Source organism: Phocoena sinus, chromosome 10 (assembly GCF_008692025.1).
Source record: "Phocoena sinus isolate mPhoSin1 chromosome 10, mPhoSin1.pri, whole genome shotgun sequence".
NCBI lineage: Eukaryota > Metazoa > Chordata > Mammalia > Artiodactyla > Phocoenidae > Phocoena > Phocoena sinus.
The window spans coordinates 7,635,445-7,648,407 of NC_045772.1; the positions used below are offsets into that span (position 1 = coordinate 7,635,445).

The window sequence follows — 12,963 nt, forward strand, 5'->3', positions numbered from 1 at the left end:
TTTGCAGAGAGCAAGTATTAGCCTTGTAATCTAAAATACAAAATGAGATGACTGACATCAGGCCAACAGTAGGACAGGGGCCAAATGGGAACCAGTAGCCTGATTTTAAGCCCAGTGCTCCAGGACTGCCAAAATGTCCATGGACTGTTCTTCCCAAGAAAAAGACCAAACCGTTGACCTGAGAACCATGAAGGAAACACATTGTTTTTTCCATTTTGGAGAAGGGTTTGAAAATGACAGAATTTTAAAGACTCAGATCTTCATCAGACCAGGCAGGGACTGTGCTAGCCCCTCCAAAATCTCAATGTCTGGCCCATGCTTGACACAGAGGAAGTGCTCAGGAAATGGTGGTTTGGATGAAAAAGAAATGGATGAATGTGTATCAACTCACCCAATCCAAGCATTACCTAGATAAGAATGAATGAGTGTTGAATAAATAAATGAGAAAAACTGAGACCGAGATAAATTCACAATCAGGTAATAATATTAACATTTCCTGAGTGGCTACCATGTTCCAGGGGCTGTCATGATCCCTATACACATAATACCTTCCTTAAGGATTGCACAATCCTATGAGATAGGGACTGCTATCATTCTCATTTTGTGGAGGAGGAAACAGAGCCACAGAGAAGTCAAGTGACTTGCCCAAGGTCACACAGCTGAAACAAGGTAGACCTGGGATTCAAACCCTAGCAGCCTGGCCCCAGGGCCCACACACATCACCATAATTACCCTTATTGTCACCCATTAAGTAATCAGACCCAGCCCCAGGACCCTGAGTGTGTCATCATGCTCAAGACTCCCCCACCCCCAAAATAATTCCCTCCTCTGCTCCTGAATCCCCTTCTGGCTAGCACAACCTTGATTCCCTTTCTTGGTCATATCTAAAAAAAATTTTTACTGGAGTATAGTTTACAATGTTGTGTTAGTTTCAGATGTATAGCAAAATGAATCAGTTGTACATACACATATATCCACCCTTTTTTTTTTAGATTCTTTTCCCATATAGGCCATTACAGAGTATTGAGGGGAGTTCCCTGTGCCCTACAGCAGGTTCTTCTTAGTTACCTATTTTATATACAGTAGCGTGTATATGTCAGTGCCAATCTCCTAATTTATCCCTTCCGCCTCTTGGTCACATTTCGTGAAAGGGTTGTCTATGCTGTTCCCACATCCTCACTTCCTACTCCCAGCAAGCCCATGCCCACTCCACTGAGGGTGCCTGCCAAGGGTCCTCCCCGTCCCAGGGGCCTCCGAGCTGCTGAGTCCAGTGGGGGACAGCTTTTTACTGGCCTTTTCTAGGACCCCTGGCTGCGTCTGCTGGTCCTCCACTCCTCTGCCCAGGTCTTCCAGTTAAGGGACGGTGCTCTCCTCACTTGACATGCTCTCCCCAGATGAGCTCTTGCATTTCATGGTCTCATGAGTCATGTCAGTGACTCACAAATCTATTCCTCCCACCAGGCTCACCCCCTCCCCAGTATTTCAGATTCACATCTCTTACCTTCTGGGAAGCGCTTACCCAGATGTCCAGTCCCCAGACTGTTGAGGACCTCTGTGCCTTTCCTCATCCTGAACCCTCTACGTGGAACGCCCTCCTCCTCCCCAGCCCGCCCCCAGCCAACTCCTACTCATCTTTTAAGACCCAGCTTGGATGCCTCCGTGTCCAGAAAGTCCTCCCTGGCGCCCATCCCGGTTGGGCTGGGTGTTCTTCTCACTCAACACATCCCAAACTTAACTCAGCAGCTTCTCCCGTAATCCTGCTCCTCCGCCATTATTCCCCAACTCTAGTCCTAAATCCAACCGTCATCCTGTTCTCAATCTCCAATTCCTTCCACCTTCACCTCCCAAACACTTCTTCACTCTTCTCCCATCATCTCCACTAGCAGGCCCTCATCATCTCTGGCCAGCAGCCTCCATCAAGCTCCCTCTAATCTGCTGTCATTTGGTGGTCAGGGGTATCCGACATACATGTCAACGTCACTCCCCCGTGCGACATCAAAACCCTCCCAGGTGCCTGCACACGCACAAATGAATGTAGGTTTAAGAAAAGGCAGAAAGTGAATAAGCTCTGTAGTCCACTAATGTACCAATGCCAGTTTTCTGGTTTTGATCATGTATATTGGCTGTATATCACCATCAAGGGAAGCTGGGTGAAGGGAACTCTTTGTTACCATTTTTGTAACTTCCTGTGAAGAAAGTTAGAAAAAAAACCAAACCTTGCATGACACCCACTACCAGGACAAAGGCCAAGCTGCTCATCCAGGTCACACAGCACCCACCCATGGCCAGGCCTGGAATGTGACACTCCAGCAACTTTGGAGCACCCAGCTTCCCATTCAAGCTGCCTGCTCTTTCTGGAACAACCCTAATGCCAGTGCTTCTTTAAAGCTCAGCTGAGGGCTTCCCTGGTGGCGCAGTAGTTAAGAATCTGCCTGCCAACGCAGGGGACACGGGTTCGAGCCCTGGTCCAGGAAGATCGCACATGCCATGGAGCCACTAAGCCCATGTACCACAACTACTGAGACTGTGCTCTAGGGCCCGCGAGCCACAACTACTGAGCCCACGAGCCACAACTACTGGAGACCGCGTGCCTAGAGCCTGTGCTCCACAACAAGAAAAGCCACCGCAATGAGAAGTCCACGCGCCGCAACAAAGAGTAGACCCCGCTCGCTGCAACTAGAGAGAGACCACGCAGCAACGAAGACCCAATGCAGCCAACAAATAAATAAATAAGAGGATTAACAAATTAGAAAAAAAAAAAAAGCTCAGCTGAGGTGGCTCCTCTACCAGGAAGCCTTCCTTCCCCAAACCCCACCTTTCCACAGCACCCCAAGCTCACAAGCACTGCACCGATCCTAGTTAATGTTCCCATTCTCTCCCTAAACTAGGAGCTCCTTGAAGCCAGAAGCTGGGTCTGATTCATCTCTGAGCAGCACAGAGAAACATATTCTGAGTAAGTGGAGTCTCATAAATCCTAGAATAACAGTGAAGATGTGGGTTTCAGTAATCTTTTTTTTTTTTTTTTTTTTTTTGGCATACCACGTGGACTGTGGGATCTTAGTTCCCCAACCAGGGATGGAACCCGGGCCCTTGGGCAGTGACAGCATGAAGTCCTAACCACTGGACCGCCAGGGAAATCCCTCAGTCATCATTTATTAAGCACTTTCTCTTACCAGGTATTATTCTAAGAGCTTTAAGTATAATACTTAATCCTCATAACACCCCTTAAGAAAGTACTACTATCATCCTTATTTTACAGATGAGGAAACCAAGGCACAAAGAGGTGAAGTGACCGGCCAGGGTTAGTTACTAAGTGACAGAGCTGGGCTTTGAACTCTGGTAGTTGGACTCTGGAGACCACGCAGTGTCACCTCCTGACTCAAAAGTGCTCCCTCACCCCCACAGGCCGCTTTCAGCCTAGACTCACACTGCACCCCACCCCCCCACCCTGAGCACTCACCTGCCCCAGTGCAGCCTGCAGACGGGCCACGCACAGCATGAACACCACCTGAGCTTACGTCATCTCCACGCCTGGTACTTCTCCTGACTCACCAGGCCCTCGATGGCTTACTCCGAGAGACCAGGAAGGCTTTAATTTCACAGTCCCCGACCTCCCTCATCAGATTTCTGGGTCTGCATGGAGCCCGAGGACCCTCTGCTCCAAGGAGGTCAGGGAGGGGTCTCAGCTCACTTCTGGAGGCTACCTGCTGGGCGTGAAGCACCTTCTATGGCAGGGGTTTTGAACCTGGGGCCCAGGGAGAGAAATCAGGGGTATGTGACCTTTCTTCAGGGGTCTGGGAAAACATCTGCAACTTTTTTCACTAACTCCTACCTGATATTTAACATTCCACTCGATTATGAATGTAGGCAATACACTCAGTAGTGTCAGCACAAGAAAACACAGCTTTTTCCCTGTCAAATTTCAGCTACTGCGGACACAACAAAATATTGTTCACGCTCACCACAACTTCAAAACTACAGTAGTTACATTAGACTCACTGCAGGTCTTATTTTTTAGTGCATTGATGTAAAAGCCCAGCTGTAGTTCAAGAGAATTGGTTTCCTTTGTAATCCTGTGTATTTTACTTTATGCATTTAAAAAGAGTATTCTGAGGGGATTCCCTGGTGACGCAGTGGTTGAGAGTCTGCCTGCCGATGCAGGGGACATGGGTTCGTGCCCCGGTCCGGGAAGATCCCACATGCCACGGAGCGGCTGGTCCCGTGAGCCATGCCCGCTGAGCCTGCGCGTCCGGAGCCTGTGCTCCGCAACGGGAGAGGCCACAACAGTGAGAGGCCCGCGTACCGAAAAAAAAAAAAAAAAAAAAAAAGAGTATTCTGAGAAGGCATGCATGGGCTTCCCCAGGCTGCCTGATAAGTCTGCAGTACAGAGGTGCTTGAGAAGCCCTGCTCTCAGGAATCAGGTTATTTATCCCTACAGTAATCTCAGAAGTAGGTGTTATTATCCCCCCTTTCCACCAAAAAGCGAGACTTGCAAAAATAAAGTCTTTTTTTTTTTTTTTTTTTTTAAATGAGGCTTGGAGGGATCTGTGACTTGCCCAAGGCCACACTGCCGCATGGGAAGGAAGCTGCAGGTACTGGCACCTCCAGGCTCCGCCAGGAACATCTGTCCAGAAATGAACACGCAATGGATACCCGCAGGCCTCAGCAACCTGCAGTTTGTTTCTTTTAACTGGCCACCTTGAATAGAAACCAAAGTTCAAAAAACTTCCCCCAGGCCCCCTCCACGGCCCCACTATAAGCCAAACTAAGAGTCAGCTGCAAAGCGTAATCTCCACCCTCCCACAGCATTCTGGTTCCAAAGGGCTTTTTTTTTTGTTATTTATTTTTGGCTGTGTTGGGTCTTTGTTGCTCCATGCGGGCTTTCTCTGGTTGCAGGGAGCAGGGGCTACTCTTCATTGCGGTGCGCGGGCTTCTCATTGCAGTGGCTTCTCTTGTTGCGGAGCACGGGCTCTAGGCACAGGGGCTTCAGTAGTTGTGGCACGCGGGCTCAGTAGTTGTGGCTCGTGGGCTCTAGAGCACAGGCTCAGTAGTTGTGGTGCACGGGCTTAGTTGCTCTGCGGCATGTGGGATTTTCCCGGACCAGGGCTCAAACCCGTGTCCACTGCATTGGCAGGCGGATTCTCAACCACTGTGCCACCAGGGAAGTCCCCCAAAGAGGCTTTTATTTTCTTCATCTTGTTTTTCTTGTTCGCAACAACCTAAGGGCCCAACTGCACAGAAGGGTTCAAACCCACATCTTTCTCCAGGGGCCCAAGCTCTACTCCTGCTTTTCCACCTCCAAGACCCACCTGCTAGGCTGCTAAAGTGAGACATTTAAACAGTAACTCTTTTATATATATAATAGAAAAGTAACAGAAGCTCACTGTTAAAAAATAAAAATTAAAAAAAAAAACAGAGCTTGCCCAGAGTCCAGAGCTCAGAGTGACTGGTTACCATTCTTTTTTTTTTTTTTTTTGAGCAATTTGAAGTCACTGCTCCTGTTCATGGGAGGAGAAATCCCCACCTGGGCACCAAGAGTTTCATGGGCTGCTCTGCAGAGGGCCCTAAGCCGGTTCCAGTCCCAGCCCTGTCCCATGCTAGCTTTCAGGGAATCAGCCTGAGCCTCTTTTTTGTCATTTACAAGATGGAGCTAATGATATCCACCTTCCAAGACTATTTTGTAGATTTACATAGTCCCCTCCGCCTACACACACACACACACACACACAGAGGAGGTCAGAAATTTGTGTTTCTGCTGAACTGGGCACCATCAGAGAATACTTGGCAACTTTCAAAATTATCCTGTAAGTACTTTTCAGTCAGTCAACCCCAATTTCTTTGCAGTTTCCTTCTAGGCCACTCTTTTCTGGCAAGGGCTGCTCTGGACCACCCTGCTACTATTATTCATTTACTCAACAAATAACCACAGGACACCTTTGTGTGCAATGGGCTCTGCCAGATGCTGGGAGAACAAGGTTAATGAAGTCCCTGGCCTTGGACAGCTTGTGGTCCATGCACAGAAAGACAAATAAAAAGGCCAGTGTTAAATGCACAAGTAATGATACAGTTAAGAGTTACAAAGAGGGCTTCCCTGGTGGCGCAGTGGTTGGGAGTCCGCCTACCGATGCAGGGGACACGGGTTCACGCCCCGGTCCAGGAAGATCCCACATGCCACGGAGTGGCTGGGCCCGTGGGCCATGGCCGCTGAGCCTGCACATCCAGAGCCTGTGCTCCGCAGCAGGAGAGGCCACTACAGTGAGAGGCCCGCGAACCACAAAAAAAAAAAAAAAGAGTTATAAAGAAACTAAAATAGGAAATGTGGCAGGGAATGATGGAGAGGGGGGTGGGCTGGGAGCTTAGTGAAGGCCCTTCCAAGGAGGTGGCATTTAAAAGGGACAATTAGGATCCAGTCACAGGAACGTGGGAGGGGGGTAAGGGCACACCTGGCACAGGCTATGGCGAAGACAATGGCCCTGAGGTGGGAAGAAACTTAGAATATTCAAGGAAAAGACAGAAGGCCAATGCAGTACTGAAGTGAGGGCAGGCCAAGCAGGAAGGAAGGGGCAAGGGACAGGCTGAGGCTGGTCAGAGAGCTACACATGGGCCAAGCTGGAGAGCCAGCACTGTGCTCTATGTGTGCCAGGAAACCACTGGAAGGTTTTCAGCAGAGGAGTGACAGGGTCTCGCTCTTGAGACCATCCACTTGGCTGCTGTGTTGAGGATGGACGACAAGAGGGGAAGGTGTCAGATTAGTTAGGAGGCTACTGCAGTGGTCCAGGCCTGGATCAAGGTGAGCAGTGGAGAAGATTCAGGAACACTCTGGACGTTATTAAATGTTCATGGCAATCACAACCATGCCCTCACACCAGGTGGTCTTTATAGCTTTTAAAGTTCCTTCATTTAAGTTTCAGAGCAAACCTGAGGCAGACGGGACTGAATCAGCAAGGCCATTTTTCAGAACAGGAGACTGAGGCCAGGAATGACGGGATGATGGTGCCCCAACTCATGCAGCAAGTGTGTGCTGGGACTGAACGAAGGCAGGACTTTGGACTCCCTGCCCTGTGTTCCTCTGCCTGCAAAGGGACAGGGTATGACATGGAATGCTCCAGAGAACAAGAGCTTAGATGAGCCTCTGAAAAGCCCAGAAGGGTCAGAGCCTCCACCTTGCCTGCAACCCTCAAGGAAGTGCTCAATGGATTCTCGCTGGCTGACCCCAGCTCTCAGTGTCAGGGAATCTGATACCCGGTTCCCTCTCTGAGTCATGGTGTGGACAAGACAGGAAGAACTGAGGGGTGGGTGGCCCCTCGGGTTTCTTCTGAAAAACAGAGACCTCTTTCACCTTGAAAGATTATCCTGAGGATTAATGAGAGACTGTGGGCAAAAGCACGATACAAATGTTAGATCATTAGGGTCTCCAGACAAATAAGAAAAGAGCTCCATGGAGACTGAAATAGCTTGACAGCATGTCTCCTGCAGGACGGCTAAGACCTCAGACTCGGGAGTCCAGCAGGCCTGGCTCCCTCTGACCCCCTGCTCTACCTCAGCTGTGTGATCTTGGAACCTCAGTCTCCCCATCTGCAAAATGGGGCTGTTAAGAGTTGTTCCTGCCTCAAAGAGTTGCTAAGCGGATTCAGTAAGAGAAAGCGCAGAAAGCACAAGCACAGGGCCGGCACACGGCCGCATTCCAGACATGGTGGCTGCTGTCACTACTGCCACTGTCACCATCAGGCCTGGGTCTCAGCCTCTGATTCGGGGCTCGGGAATTGCCGCGGAACTGAAGTCAACTAGAGATGTCTCCTGGATGCAGAAATGCTGCCGCCCCTTCCCTCTGGGCCTCCACAGCCTGATGGGGAAACAGCGCTAACACACCTGCAGAAGCCATCAGGGCGCCTGCAAAGAAACAGACTTACTAGGAGAAATAAATAAGGTGGGAAGGAGCCCCATAGCTGGTGATGACAGAGAAAGGAAAACGAGCCTGTTTTCTGTGAGCCATTAAATGTGATGAAAGGAACTGGCTTCTGTGGAGACTCCTGGGAGCTGACACGTAGCAGTCACTTCATCAACCCTAGCTGAGGCTCCAGCTGAGGCTGCAGCCAGACTTCCTCAGAGGATACCTCCACCTTCTGCTGTCTCACCTTATCACCACCAGCCCCGTCAGCCTCCTGCCTCCCTCCCTCCCAGGCTTACCTAGTCCTCCACTGGGCCAGCTCAAGAGCCAAACTGCCCAGGTTTGCCCTCCAGCTCTGTCACTTACACGATGTCACTTAACCTCTCTGTAACACAGTTTCTTCATCTGTAAAATGGGGACAATTATAGCGCCCACCTATAGGGCTATCATAAAGATTGAATAAGCTCATCTAGGAGAAACCACTCATGACAGCTGGCCACTAGCTAATTGCTGAATTGGTGTTTATTAAGTTACTAAAAAATTTTAAACCTCTCTAGTTCCTCCCATCTGAGTCTCCTGTCCCAATCCCCGGGCACTTGGGCTCCTCCCAGAGGTTACCACCAAACATCATCAAACCTCAGGGCTCATTTTCGGAAAAGGAAACTTGGGCCTGGAGAACCCAAGGGACCACAGTGGCAGAGCCTGACGTGAACCTGAACTCACACCTGCCACCTGCACCGTGGCTGTACCAGATGATCTGCCTGTTCTTACTTCACACCACCCTGCCTTTGTCCAGCTCAGTGCCTCTCCTTAGAATGCCCTTTCTCTGGCCTTTCTCAACCCATCTTTCTTTTGTTTTTAATTTTTAAAAAAATTTAATGTATTTATTTATTTTTGGCTGTGCTGGGTCTTCGTTGCTGCACGCGGGCTTTCTCTAGTTGCAGCGAGCAGGGGCTACTCTTTGTTGTGGTGCGCAGGCTTCTCATTGCGGTGGCTTCTCTTATTGCGGAGCACGGGCTCCAGGCACGTGGGCTTCAGTAGTTGTGGCTCGCGGGCTCTAGAGCGCAGGCTCAGTAGTTGTGGCACACGGGCTTAGTTGCTCCACGGCACGTGGGATCTTCCCAACCAGGGATTGAACCCGTGTCCCCTGCATTGGCAGGCAGATTCTTAACCACTGCGCCACCAGGGAAGCCCTCAACCCATCTTTCAAATATTTAAATGGCACTTCTTCTCAGAAGACCTTCCACCCCCCAGAACAAAAGAAATCTTCTTCCTCTACACTGGGACATAATTCAATTTGACAACAAAATGGCTGAATGCGTCCTCCTGGCACCTCCACGGGGGCCTGGGACATAGAGGGTGAATCAGATCCAGTTCCTGTCCTTGGGAAGCTCAGGTTAATCATCCATATCTTTCTCCTTTCCAAGCCACAAGCTCCTCCGTGGCGTCAAGCCAGGCACTGGCAGGCACTAGGAACTGAACTCGGATCTCCACACTCAGGGCTCAGTCTTCCTTCCACCACCATTCTGCCTTCTGCAGTCAGGCTTCCAGAAACCTCCTGAGAGTACCTGCGAGGCCATGGGGCACAGGGCTGGTTCATTAAAACTCCCTGGCCTTGTGGAGCCTGCTGACATTTTAGCTTAAGCCCCCACCCCCGGAACATTTGCCAGTTCAAACTGTCCTGGTCTCTGTTCTTCTCTACGTATTTGGGATGGAGGTGGTCCAATTCTGACGCCATGCAGCACACTTAACAGTCACCGAGGACTGGCTTCAAATCCAGCCAGGTGATCTTGGGCCAGCCACATAAATCATGGGTTCCTCAGTGCGTTCAGCTGTGAGATGGAGATAATAATGCTCACCCCTCAAGGAGCCACGGTAAGAATTAGCCAGAATGTGTGTCAACCTCCCAGAGCAGAAGCAATTGTGGTGAGCCCAGAATCCCCTACCTCTTCTCCACCCCAGCCAAGCATCCCCATTCTTTCAAGCTCAAGACCCACTTGCTGAAGGAAGCCTTCCCTAACTTTTCCAGGTTACCCTGAGAGCTCTCTCTTCTCTCCACTCCCACCGCATTGACCCTAGCATTGACCATTTCCTTGTTCTCTCATTGGTTCGCTAGTTAACTTTCTCTTCCCAACCAGCCTCTAAGTGGCAAACTCAACCCAAGCCTGCCCCACAGCATCGCACTGAGCTCACAAGAAGCGCTTGAAAAGTACCTTGCTAAGGTAGCCAGGACTCTGGGAGAAGGTGAAGATTTGGAGGCAGAAAACCAGGTGGGAATCCTAGCTCTGTTATGTGACCTTCCAGGGAGAACCTTCAACTCTCTAAGCCTCAGGTTTCTCATCTGGAAAATAAAGACTGAAAAATGTCGAGCTGACATGGTTGCTATGGAGGACAGATGAGCCAGCATATGTGAAAGCCCTTTTGTTATAAACTAAAAAGTGCTATTTAAGGGATTATTATTTTCAGATTTTCAAATCCAAACCTACTGATGCCTCAACTTTCCTATACCTAAGACTCAAGAGCCCAGCTCTTAGCCCCAAATAATCCACCCAAACCCACATTCTTAACTGTTCATCCTAAACAAAAAGCCAACAGCCTAGAATTCACAGCACCCATGGAACCTCGTCCCAGCTCAGGGCTCACAAAATCTCTCTCCTACCTTCAGATCTCAGCCCTCCTGGACACAGGTTTCTCCTTCCCAGCTCAAGGAAGCCCACACCACAAACCTATTCCAACTGCGATTGGCTGGGCATCATTTCTAGCTTGCAGTCCAATTTCCACGGAAAGTGAAAACGGGGAAAGATGACCAAGGTGGGTATGGTAGTATGTGGGGGGAGAGGTGGTCTAAGTCTTGGTAGTAGAATTAAAGATTCTGCTGGAATTTTGTGTCCACTAGCTGCTAAATGTACTATAATTATCACATTTGTGTGACAATCCAAGGATCTGCATTCTGCTGTTTTCAAGGGACTGGATGAATTGCAGGCACTGAGGAAAATGCTAAGAAGTTGGAGTTCAAAGTCTTGTACCCAGGAAACAAAAGTCCCAGTAAGCAATCCCAGAGAAATGAAATCCCTGACAAAGCTGATGTGGACACCACAGTCCCTCACTCTGGGCCCAGGCCCCTTCTCCAGCCCCTCCATTCCTTCTCCAGCCCCTATTCTTACCCATTAATGCCATGTAGGTATCACACCCATCAGAGTCTATCAGAGTGAATCCTGATTTTTTTCCCCTGGGAATACTGCTTTGTCTCTGTGAAAGACCCCCAAACCGGGCACCTTATAAATATCCGAGCCAGACAGATTTTAAGAGGAAATCGGTGAAAGGAAGGAGTAGGCCGGGAGGAGTCCCTGAGGCCCGCGGAGGGCAGGAGGGGAGTCCGAGGCCGGGGTGGGTGGCTCCCGTGCACTCATCTCCCGGGGGCGCCCCCCAGGCGCTGGAGCTGTCCCCCGCAGCCCCTGTGCGCCCCTGGTAGGACGACGGACCCCTCGCAGGCCTGAGCCCAGGGACTGATCCCGCGACCGGAAATGCACCCCCCAGACCGCGCCCCCTTTCCTGCCGCCCTCTCCCCCGGGCCGGGCCGCAGGCCCCGGATCCCCGGGCTCGCGTGGCCGCCGCAGCCGGCAGGGGCGGCCCGTCGGCGGCTGCGGTCCCTCCAACTCCCGGCGCTGCGGGGCCAAGGCGCACACAAAAGGAAGGGGCGCGTTGCCAGCGACGCCCCCGCCAATCGCCTCGAACCCCATCGCGGGAACCGGCAAAGCATCCGCACACCCCAAAGCTTCGGACGCCCAGGAGAGAGCCCCCCACGCAATTAGTTCCAAGACACCCCTCGGGGGGTTGCAGAGGCAGCCAAATCTCCCAGCGGCAGGTGCCCCCGGCAGCACAATAACTTTGAAACTTTGGGGCAGGGCACGGGGGCCGGGAGAGGGAGCCCCAAAAAGAAGGAAAGGGGGGTTGGGGGACTATTCATTTTTGCAAAATGCACTCTCCGGGTGTCCCCGCGCAGCTCCGGCCTGGCCAGGGCTTTCCGCACCTCCTCCCAGCCCGGCGCGGCCCCCGGGCGCCCCGAGCCCTCCAGAGCCGGCCGCCGGTTCGCGGTCGGGCCCCGGCCTCTGCCCCGCGGGGCTCGGGCCGCGCGCAGCACTCACTCACCTCGGCCGGGCTGCGCTCCCCGCGGGCCTGCGCCGAGCCCGATAAATGGTATGCTATGACTAGAGGTATGATTACGTTATTATTATTAGTAATAATAAGAGTAAATGCTATTTAATTACGGGCGGCAGCATCCTGCTCCCGGCGCCGCCGCCCCGGCAGCTCCGTCCATGTGGCTCCGGAGAGCTTTACTTTCATTTCCAGCCCCCTCGGCCGGCCGCTCGCGGCAGCACCCGCTGGAGGCACCGTCTCCCAGCAGTTCTTCCTCCTCGGGTCCTAGAGCGCGGCTCCCCTAGCCGGGCGCCGGGGGTGGGCGGCGCGGGCTGAGCACCTGGGGGCGGAGAGGGCGGGGAAGTCCCCCTTCCCCTTGGTAAGCTCATGCCTGGAATTAACCTTTATCTTCTTAGAAAGTGTCCTTCCCTCTTGGGGCTTTTGTTTTGGCAATTCTGCATTTCTGGGCTGATGCTGTTCTAACTCAGCGCCTCCGCCCTTCCTCATGTGTGTAAAGAGCCCCCCGGGGTTTCCAGATGCTTTCAGTGAAGGCTCCCCAAAACCCTAGATGCCTTGTGACCTTTTCAAGGATAAGGACCAAAGGCTCAGAGAGGAATCAGGACCTCCCTCGACTGTTGTATGTATGGGATCTTTCCCGAAAGGATTTGAGGCTGCTTAGAAGATCCAGAAGGTAAGGGGAGATCACCAAAGGAGAAACTGGCTGTCAGCATCCCTGGCACTGACACAGAGCTGGCCAGGTCCAGGTTGGATTTGAATCCAGAGCTTCGGATTCCAAATACGGTGTCATCCCACCCTACCACCACCTGCCCCGTGGATTCCTGAGAGTTCTCTACCCTCTTCATTTTACACGCACACACACACATATGTATGTATATGTGTATATAGGTACATATATATACCTATATATATGCCTATAT

The 12,963-nt window shown here is 51.4% G+C and overlaps 1 protein-coding gene across 3 annotated transcripts in view; it reads right to left on the reverse strand.

Moving 5' to 3' along the window:
• The window catches only part of ZC3H7B (zinc finger CCCH-type containing 7B), a 53,787-nt gene extending 41,492 nt beyond the window's left edge, over positions 1-12,295 (reverse strand). For all 3 annotated transcript variants that reach the window (XM_032645428.1, XM_032645429.1, XM_032645427.1), the window contains exon 1: positions 12,038-12,295. The gene's annotated coding sequence lies outside the window, so the exon portion shown is untranslated. The remainder of the gene's footprint in view (positions 1-12,037) is intronic.
• Positions 12,296-12,963: the final 668 nt, after the last annotated feature.